Genomic DNA, 9,975 nt, shown 5'->3' with positions numbered 1-9,975 from the left:
TGGTGGGCTGCCATCTATGGGGTCGCACAGAGTCGGACACGACTGAAGTGAGTTAGCAGCAGCAGCAGCGTCAAGGTGACACTCTTTGTTCAAGGAGTTCTCTTTGTTTACAGGCACATGGAAGTTCATTATAAAGTTATATATCCTTTTTTATATGTTTAAAATAACCAAAAAACTCAAGCCTATACATTTACTGGGCTTCCCTGGTGGCTCTGTGGTAAAGAATCCACCTGCCAATGCAGGAAACATGGGTTCGATCCCTGGGTCAGGAAGATCCCCTGGAGAAGAAAACGGCAACCCACTCCAGTATTCTTGCCTGGGAAATCCCAAAGAAAGAGGATCCTGGTGAGCTACAGTCCATGGAGTCACAGTGGTCTGACACGACTTAGCGATTAAACAGCAACATACATTTACCACTGTGTACAGTTTGGGTTCCTGTAAAATATTTCAGAGATCAGGGAGAAGGAGAATTGTGATGGTTTTCCATTAATTATTATTATGGTCCTATATATCTTATGTTCACAAAACAGTTCTTGGAAATTCAAAGAATACAGATACTACAAAACAAAGCAAATTCCAGTCAATCATTTTAAATTAAAATATATTAAAAATGAAGTGATATGATTTCATAAATACGCTTTCAAGTTATCAGGGATGGGAGGCAGATACAGAAGTAATCAGATTAGCTATGAGTTGAAAATTGCTGAAGCTGAGGGATATCTATATCGGTGCTCACAATTCTAGTCTCTCTACTTTTGTAAATGGCCGAGACCTTTCATTATTTTAAAGTTTTTAAATAAAACTTAAAAAGTGGCTGAATTAAAAAGTGCTAAATTTCAAGCTCTGCAGTTTGGTGCAGCTTCAGGACAAGTTTAATGAATTGAATTCTTTTCCTCAATGTAAAAACAAAGTTACACAACTAACTTTGTGCCTGGTGACTTCGAGCAAACATCATAACATCCTTTGCCCTCCCCCAAAACACAGATACCTGTGAGAGTTTGGGATTATATCGTACTTCCAAGCTAATAAGAGACTATTACTAGTTTATGAATACTGGCAGGGGGCAGGAGACTCCTGGGTCATAGAAAAACTTGGTTACTCAAGGCACAGCAAGCAGCATGAGGATCAAGTCCTTGCCTCGGGTCCCATGGTGAGTGACATGGAGGACCCCAGAAGGATGTAATACATACAGTAAATTTGTGCTGCAGAGGAGGAGCAAGGAGCTTGGAAATTCACAAGAATGACATGGAACTTGGGCTGTTCCACCTCCCATGGGACCACACCAGTACTCTTGCCTGGAGAATCCCATGCACAGAGGAGCCTGGCAGGCTACGGTCCATAGGGTCGTAAAGAGGTGGACATGACTAAAGAGACTGCACGCACGCATGCACGCACGCATGCACGCACGCATAGTGATAGCAAAGTCTGCACTTTGAACTCACATGCACCCATGATCCAGACTCAACGATCATAAATTCTTAGACAACACTGTTTCATCTATAGTCTCACTCAATTCCTCTCCTCACCTAGTAATTTTGAGGCACATGCCTGACTTTATATATAATTCTAACAATCTCTGTTCTCTGTAAACACCACCCTAAGGAATGGCATGTGTAAACAGCAGTCAGGACCTTGTGTCCTTGGCATACCCAGCAAAAATGTGCAGGGGCCACGGAAGATTGCCTTCCCCAGCAATCCACCTGTTGTTCCTCCATGTCTTGACTTCTGGCAAAAATCACAGAAGTATGCCACACTGTTGACCACTCTTATTAATCTAACCAACAGCAGCTAGAACTAAATCAGTTCAGATGTTCTCATACTGCATTTAATCAAGGCTTCTGTCAATAGGACTCCAAAGGCAAGATAAAATTAACCTGCAGTATTGACTTAAGTATGCTTTCCGGGACCCAGGCAACTGTCCTCGGGGAGACCAAGGGATTTTATTTCAGTCAGGATGCAGCCTAGTGTAAGGCTGTCTAATATCCACTACAAGCCATGAGAGTTTACACTAACCTTCAGATCTCTGGGGTCATTGCCAACAATTACAGAAGGCAATAGGTAAGCAAAAAAAAAAAATCAAATCTCAATGGAGAAATATCCTATGAGCCATTTCCAGCCACATGCAAACATATAACCCAAATGGCCACAGGTAATTCCAATCAAGTTTTTCATTAAACTTGATTTGGTGGTTTAGTCGCTAAGTCATGTTCGACTCTTGCAACCCTATGGACTGTAGCCCACCAGGCTCCTCGTCCATGGGGTTCTCCAGGCAAGAATGCTGGAGTGGGTTATCATTTCCTTCTCCATAAACTTGATTTGGATCAGCTTTAGTGTTGGTTACATCATATGGGCAGTGTTATAGGGGCTGTAGACTCCTTTTCCATACACGGCATAACCAAAGACCTCTCAAGGATCAGAAAAGCACGTGAATTTCTAACAGTCACGATGTAACAAGGCTGTACCTGCGTAAACGGGGGTCCATGTGGAGAGCTGCTACTGATGACAGCGAGCATCTGTCATCAGGCAGAGGAATGCAGGGCCAGCCACGTCCACAGAATGTCAGCTGCAGCTGTTATTTGACTCAGTGGTAGTGGTGGATCTGCGGGACAACAATATCATGAACTGTCCCCACCCTCACGCATTTTGGGCCTAAAGTGTTCCCACCAGAGATGCCAGAGTTGTTTAATCTACGCATACTCCAAGTGGCGGGCCAGAGAATAGGCCAGTCGGCTAAATGGTTGGCAAAATCCCAAGGACCAGTTTAAAAAAAAAAAATTTCTTTCATCAAAAGGAGTATTGGCCAGAGTTATGAGAATGGCCTAGAGTTCTGCCCACTGAGTGGACAACCACACCAGTTTTCAAGACGGCGTATATTGAGCAGCCACTGACCATCGGAAGCAGGCCAGTGGGCACTAACAGGATGCAACTTAGCCAAACCATCAGTGAACCAGGCATTAAGATGCGCCTCTGTGAACAAAGGGCCCCAATAAACTGATGGATTTATTTCAGGTGGTATAATGGAGAATAAAGTGTCTCGAAAACAATGAGAGAGTTAACTTAGGCAGGCTGATAAGGAGTCCAAGCCTAAGGCCCTTTAAGGAGGAGGTAAACATTCTTTTTCGCATTCTTTTGCCTTAAACAAGAAGGCCTTGTAAGCAGCAATATCTCTTGTTCAAGGACATGCCTTTTTTTTTTTTTTTTTTTAATTTCTGGGCTTTGGATGAATGTTACGGGAGAGGTGGATCGCTCAGTCATGTCCAACTCTTTGTGACCCCATGGACTTGTAGCCTACCACACTCCTCCATCCATGGGATTTTCCAGGCAAGAGTACTGGAGTGGATTGCCATTGCCTTCTCCAGCGGTTCTTCCGGACCCAGGGATCGAACCCAGGTCTTCCGCATTGTAGACAGACGCTTTACCGTCTGAACCACAAGGGAAGTCTGAGAAGTGCATAAGACCCTGCTTAAACTAGTGAGGCAGGTACTTGCCAGCCCCCTTCTGATGTCTACGTCAGAAACTTTTTCTGTCATTTTCACTTTAAATAAAATCTACACAAAGCATTGAGTGACTGAGACTGTCTTTGGTCCTGGAGTTAAATCTTCTCCTTCAGAGACCACGAATTCAGCGGCACCGTTCACCGTAAGCTATCAGCAATAGTTGCCATTTTTTCAAATAAACTAAGATGCTGCTAGGGCCAGGCCATACAATCTCCATTTAACAAGTAAGTAGACTGGACTTTTTCCTTGTTGTTGTTAAATCGCTAAGTCATATCCAACTCTTTTGCGACCCCCACGGACCGTAGCCCAACAGGCTCCTCTGTCCATGGGATTTCCTAGGCAAGAATACTGGAGTGGGTAGCCATTTCCTCCTCCAAGGAATCTCCCTGACCCAGGAATCAAACCCACATCTCCTTCATTACAGACAGATTCTGTACTGACGAGCTACTAGGGAACCCCCTGACTTTTTCCTTATTGGTTGTCAAATCTGAGCTAGCTCACCCAGGAATGGGGACATCAGGTTGCAGAGGCCTACGCCCTTTATGTAAGGACCAGGCATTCATCTTCAACCAGCACTTGGCAACACATCAATTGCTGCTGCTGTTTCTGCTGCTGCTGCTAAGTCGCTTCAGTCGTGTCTGACTCTGTGCGACCCCATAGATGGCAGCCCACCAGGCTCCCCCGTCCCTGGGATTTTCCAGGCAAGAACGCTGGAGTGGGTTGCCATTTCCTTCTCCAGTGCATGAAAGTGAAAAGTGAAGTCGCTCAGTCGTGTCCGACTCTTCGCGACCTCATGGACTGTAGCCTACCAGGCTCCTCCGCCCATGGGACCCTCCAGGCAAGAGTACTGGAGTGGGTGCCATTGCTACTCCCCCTTTTAAAATGGGTGTACTTAGAGACTGTATCCGGCAGGTGGCGATATTGTACTGGGAAACTGCCTTTCCAAGCTTCTTCCTTTTAAGTCCTTAGAGCTGTAATTTCCATTTCCTCTCAGATTTTATATTCTTTTGCAGGACTGCTGGGAAGAGAACAGAGATTGCCTCTCTACCTGCCACAGTCCCTGAATGCAAGAATCTCTTCTGGACCTCATGAGCATTTACAAGTAGGTAAAACATAAATATCAAGTATATGTTCAGCCATGAAATTAAAAGGCACCTGCTCCTTGGAAGAAAAGCTATGACAAACCTAGACAGCATATTAGAAAGCAGAGGCATCACTTTGCCGACAAATATCCATATAGTCAAAGCTATGATTGTTCCAGTAGTCATGTGTGGATGTGAGAGTTGGACCATAAAGAAGGCTGAGCACCGAATCATTGATGCTTTTGAACTGTGGTGTTGGAGAAGACTCTTCAGAATCCCTTGGACTGCAAGGAGATCAAACCAGTAAATCCTAAAAGAAATCAGTCCTGAATATTCATTGGAAGGACTGATGCTGAAGCTGAAGCTCCAATACTTTGGCCACCTGATGCTAAGAACTGACTCACTGGAACAGACCCTGATGCTAGAAGAGATTGAAGGCAGGAGGAGAAGGAGACAACAGAAGGTGAGATGGTTGGATGGCATCACCGACTCAATGGACATGAGTTTGAGCAAACTCTGAGAGATAGTGAAGGACCGGGAAGCCTGGGGTGCTGCAGTCCACGGGGTCACAAAGAATCAGACACAACTGAGCAACTGAACAACAATAACAATATGTTCAGCAATGAAAGACTTATTACAGATCATTATCCAGAAAAAAAATATTAAATAAGTCAGTAGCAGCGGACTCAGGACAGTAATATGACTGTGATATGATTTCTAACACCTCCATCCCCAGGATGGAGAGCATCTTTACCTGTGTGCACCTAAATTACAGAGCTGTAGCAGGGAACTCCGGACTGTCAAACAGGGAGACACAGGCCTAAAAATAAATGAGTAAGGAATTTTAGACCATGTAGGAACAGACCAAAGTTCGCTCCTAGAACATTTAAGCTCCTCTTCTTGTCTGTAAAGAACTAGTAACTTATAACCTCAGAGTATCCAATGATTTCATGTAAATGATTATATACTTTTAAAATTCGTTTATTGGCTGTGCGGGGTCTTCGTTGCTGCGTGAGGGTTTTCTCTAATTGTGGCGAGCAGAGGTTACTCTCTAGTGACAATGCACGGGTGTCTCATTGCGGTGGCTTCTCTTTTGCACAGCATGGGCGCTACAGCATGGACTTCAGTAGCTGAGGCGCCTGGGCCCAGCTGTCCTGCAGCACGTGGGATCTTCCCAGACCAGAGATCAAACCCATAGCCCCTGCACTGGCAGGCAGATTCTCAACTACTGGGTCACCAGCAAAGTCCTGTTGCTGCTGCTGCTGCTCAGTCGCTTCAGTCGTGTCCAACTCTTCGCGACACCATGGACTGCAGCCTACCAGGCTCCTCCGTCCATGGGATTTTCCAGGCAAGAGTACTAGAGTGGGGTGCCATTGCCTTCTCCGAGCAAACAAGTATATTTGGTTGCACAGAGTATCAAGCACAAGCTCCAGAATAAGACCAGCCTTTCATCAAACCCTAACATCACCATTTATAAGTTATGTGACCTGAATCATACAGTCACTCTGAATCCCAGTTTCCTCAGCTGCAAAATGATAACATGCCTCCAGCTCAAAGAGCTGTTGTGGAGTCAATGGGACATTTAATCACATTTGGCTTTTATTATTAACTTCATTTAGGGGAACAGCGCTTAACTGAAAAGCAGATGGCCAGGGAATCCTGGTTCCCTAGCAAAGCAGCTCAAGAATTCGGGCACTTAGGTGGTAAGAAAGAGAGCACGAAAATTAAGACATTGACAGGTGTGGAAGGGCATGGCAATGCCCTTGTGGGGGGCCAAGATGAGCCCAAGAACTGCCTTTTCCTGTTATGAATGTAGCATTTTTTAAAAAACAGGAACAGAAAACATTTATTTCAAACTTTCTCTGGTATGAGGAAGACACACGTTCAGTGATGAACTTAGGCATTCTTGAGTCATTGTGCCCAACTCTTTGTAACCCCATGGAATTCTCCAGGTAAGAATACTAGAGTAAGTGGCCATTCCCTTCTCAAGGGGATCTTCCTGACCCAGGTATCAACCCAGGGTCTCCTGCTTCGCAGGCAGATTCTTTACTATCTGAGCACAGAGAAGCCCAGGAATTTAGGAGGGACCACCTTATACTTCATTCATTGCCATACAGATATCTCCCCCTCTGCTATGCTAGAGAACACGGAAGAATATGCAGGCCAACGTAGAGCACAGAGCAGAGGGCAGTAAGCAGACTGAGTATCTATGTGCCAGGCTTCCTGTTAGGGGTGATGAGCATAGTGACGTGGTCCCACCTTCATGGAGGATGTGTCTCCAGGTAGCAGCTCCCTTGGGCCAATCTGTGGACCTGCTGGAGCAGGATCTCCTGCAGTATACAGAGTGCTCTGACTCTGAGCTCAGATCCCACTCCTCACCTAATTCTACAAAGGGGGGATGCAGGAGGCTGTATTTTTAATGTTTCCTCTGGTGATTCTAACACAGTCTGGGAAATGCCATTGGTAGCACTCAAAGGGTGGTGAGACCCTCACACTCAGTCTCCCTAAGAGTGCAGCGCAGGAACATGCCTTTCTCTCTCTTCGGCAATCCCGCACAGCATTCAGGATCTTAGTTCCCAGTGAGGACTCGAACCCTTGCTCCCTGTGGTGGAAACACAGTCTTAACCACGGGACCACTAGGGAAATCCGTAGACTGCCTTTCTCTTATACCACTTCCTTTCTATTAGATAATATGTATGAAAATGCATTATGAACTACAAAGCAAGATGCAAAGGTGGTGTCTAGTTTTTAGGATGGTCCAGTTTACACATGTAACTAAAGTCACTGTGAAGTACAATGAGGCATTCCTCACAGCTTAACAGGTCTCCAAACAAAGCCTTAGGATTCCCTTTACAGTAGCAGAAGCTTCTGTCAGATAAGGCTGTTACCTCACTAAAGGCCCTTCTGCCACTTGCCCCTGGAGCAGATCCACAGTGCCTGGGCAGTGACCACACCTGGATGGCTTCCTCTCTGAAGGCCCTTCAAGTCTACACACTCCTCTGGGCCACTGGCAGAATCTTCTGTATCATGACAGAAATATATATCCGGTGAACTTTGTACGAGTATAGTGATGTGGTTTGAACCCCCGTAAATGTTTAGCTTTCTCAATATACGATAAAATATCCAGGATGTGGGATTCAGGATGAGGAAGAAACTGGATGAGTGGGAGGGGACAGACAGATGGCAAGAGAAGACACTGAACTGCCACTTTAGATGTGAAGTATGGCAAGGGCCTTGGGAATACTCAAGTGCTGCTGCTGCTGCTGCTGCTGCTGCTAAGTTGCTTCAGTCGTGTCCGACTCTGTGTGACCCCATGGACTGCAGCCCACCAGGCTCCTCCGTCCAGGGCATTTTCCAGGCAAGAGTACTGGAGTAGGGTGCCATTGCCTTCTCTGACTCAAGTGCTAATGCTCCACAAATAGCTGCTGTCAAAGAGTGTGGAGATCTGAAGAAGGTTAAGGTCAATGATGGAGACAGAGCAGACTTTAGCTGGAAGTCTGAGTAGAGAGAAAATAGATGATGAAGACTTCATCAGTGTGTGGAGTTACATGTAAAGTGAGAAGAGAAAGGGTGTACTGAAAGAGCCTAAGAAAGAGGGGCCAAATTAAGAAGAGGTGAATCATGAGAGGAGAAGCCTCTAAAGCCAAAAGGAGGTTAAATTTCAAGGAAAGACCTATTACCAGTATCAAATACCACAGAGCAGTCAGCAAGGCAAGAACAGAAGAGAGGTCACTGGGTTTTGCGATCCACACGTTCCTGGCGACAGGCCCAAGAGCACAAGAGTAGGGCGATGTGAGAACTGTCTCCTTCACAGTTTTGGCCAGAGCGTTTACTAATAAATCTCAATTCCTTTTATAGTTCTGATTTAATTATTTCCTGTCAACGATGACCAGTCCTCCTATTACATGTATGTTATCATTGAACATTAAGAAATTTTGCTTTGTGAAGGGCTGCCTTGGTTAAGAATCAAAATTTAGCTGGATGTCTTTTCTCCCTACCCCTCAGCCTTCCCTACATACTCTCTAAGGGGACCCCAGTCCACTCAAGGGAAGTTTGTTCAATGGATGTGAATGGAAACAGTTTAGAAAGTGGGTAGGAAGAAAGTCTTCTCCCATATAGTAAAAATATAATGCTTGTTATGTGTGTGTGCTCAGTTACTCAGTCATGTCCAATTCTTTGCGACCACCAGGCTGCTTTGTCCATAGGGATTCTCCAGCCAAGAATACCGGAATAGTTTGGCATTTCCTCCTCCAGGGGATATTCTTGACCCAGGCATTCAACCCACGCCTCCATCTGCATTGGCAGGTGGATTCTTTACCACTGAGCCACCTGGGAAGCAATGTTTACTACACAATAAATATGTCCTTCTTCAAACTTGAATATAGTAGTAGCAGTGTTAGTTGCTCAGCAGTGTCGGACTCTTTGCAATCCCATGGACTGTAGCCCACCAGGCTCCTCTGTCCATGGGATTCTCCAGGCAAGAATACTGGAGTGGGTTGTCATTTCCTCCTTCTCCAGGGGATCTTCCCGACCCAGGGTTATGAACCTGTGTTTCTTATGTCTCCTGCAATGGCAGGCAGGTTCCTTATCACTAGCCTCACCTGGGAAGCTGAAAATGCTACGTTACACAGGTTGGCCCCTATGGGGATAGTCACTACTTATTCCTTCTATAAGCCGTATATCCATATACTCAAGATGGAAAAGTACAATAACTCTTCATATAAGTTGGGCAAAAACCTCACCTTTTCTCTAGAAAGATCTAATAAGTCAAATTTGCCTGAGCAGGCGCGACTCCAACCAACCTATAGAAACTAGGTGCAGTGACCAAGGCCTGCTGAGTCAACTCAGTCATTTCTCTGACTTCTGACAGGTGAACAGCCTGCATTAGGAAGTGTTGTTAGACATTAAAAAAAAAAAAATTAAACACTGAAACTTTGCACTCCATAACCATGGAAACTTTGAAGTCCTGGCAGTCACTCGGCTCGCTCTGCCAGGCGCTAAGGTGGGGGCGGATTGGGGGCAAAGGGGAGAGGGGGAGGTGACCACGTACCGGGGTGTCGGACAGGGAAGCCTCCACTGATGGTCAAATCATTTTTAAAAGCTGCATCTCTAACATGCGCCTTCAGCTCCCTCCCTGCGAGCTGGGCAGTCACACTCCACGCCCAAGAGTGAGCGTGTCCCCGGCCTGGGCCAGCATGGGAGGAGCCCGTCCCGAGGCGCCTTCCGGCCGCTGACCCCCAGCTACCCGGCTCCCTCCCAGCGAGGTCTCCCCGCCCGCAGGCCCCGCCCCGCCTGCAGGCCCCGCCCCGGGCCCGGCCCCGCCCCCGCCCCTCCCTCAGGCCCCGGCCCGGCCCCGCCCCTCGGCTGGCGGCCCCGCGGCGACAGGGGGCGGAGCG

This window comes from Bison bison, unplaced genomic scaffold (assembly GCF_000754665.1).
Source record: "Bison bison bison isolate TAMUID 2011002044 unplaced genomic scaffold, Bison_UMD1.0 scf7180017864123, whole genome shotgun sequence".
Lineage (NCBI taxonomy): Eukaryota > Metazoa > Chordata > Mammalia > Artiodactyla > Bovidae > Bison > Bison bison.
This window is presented reverse-complemented; position numbering follows the sequence as displayed.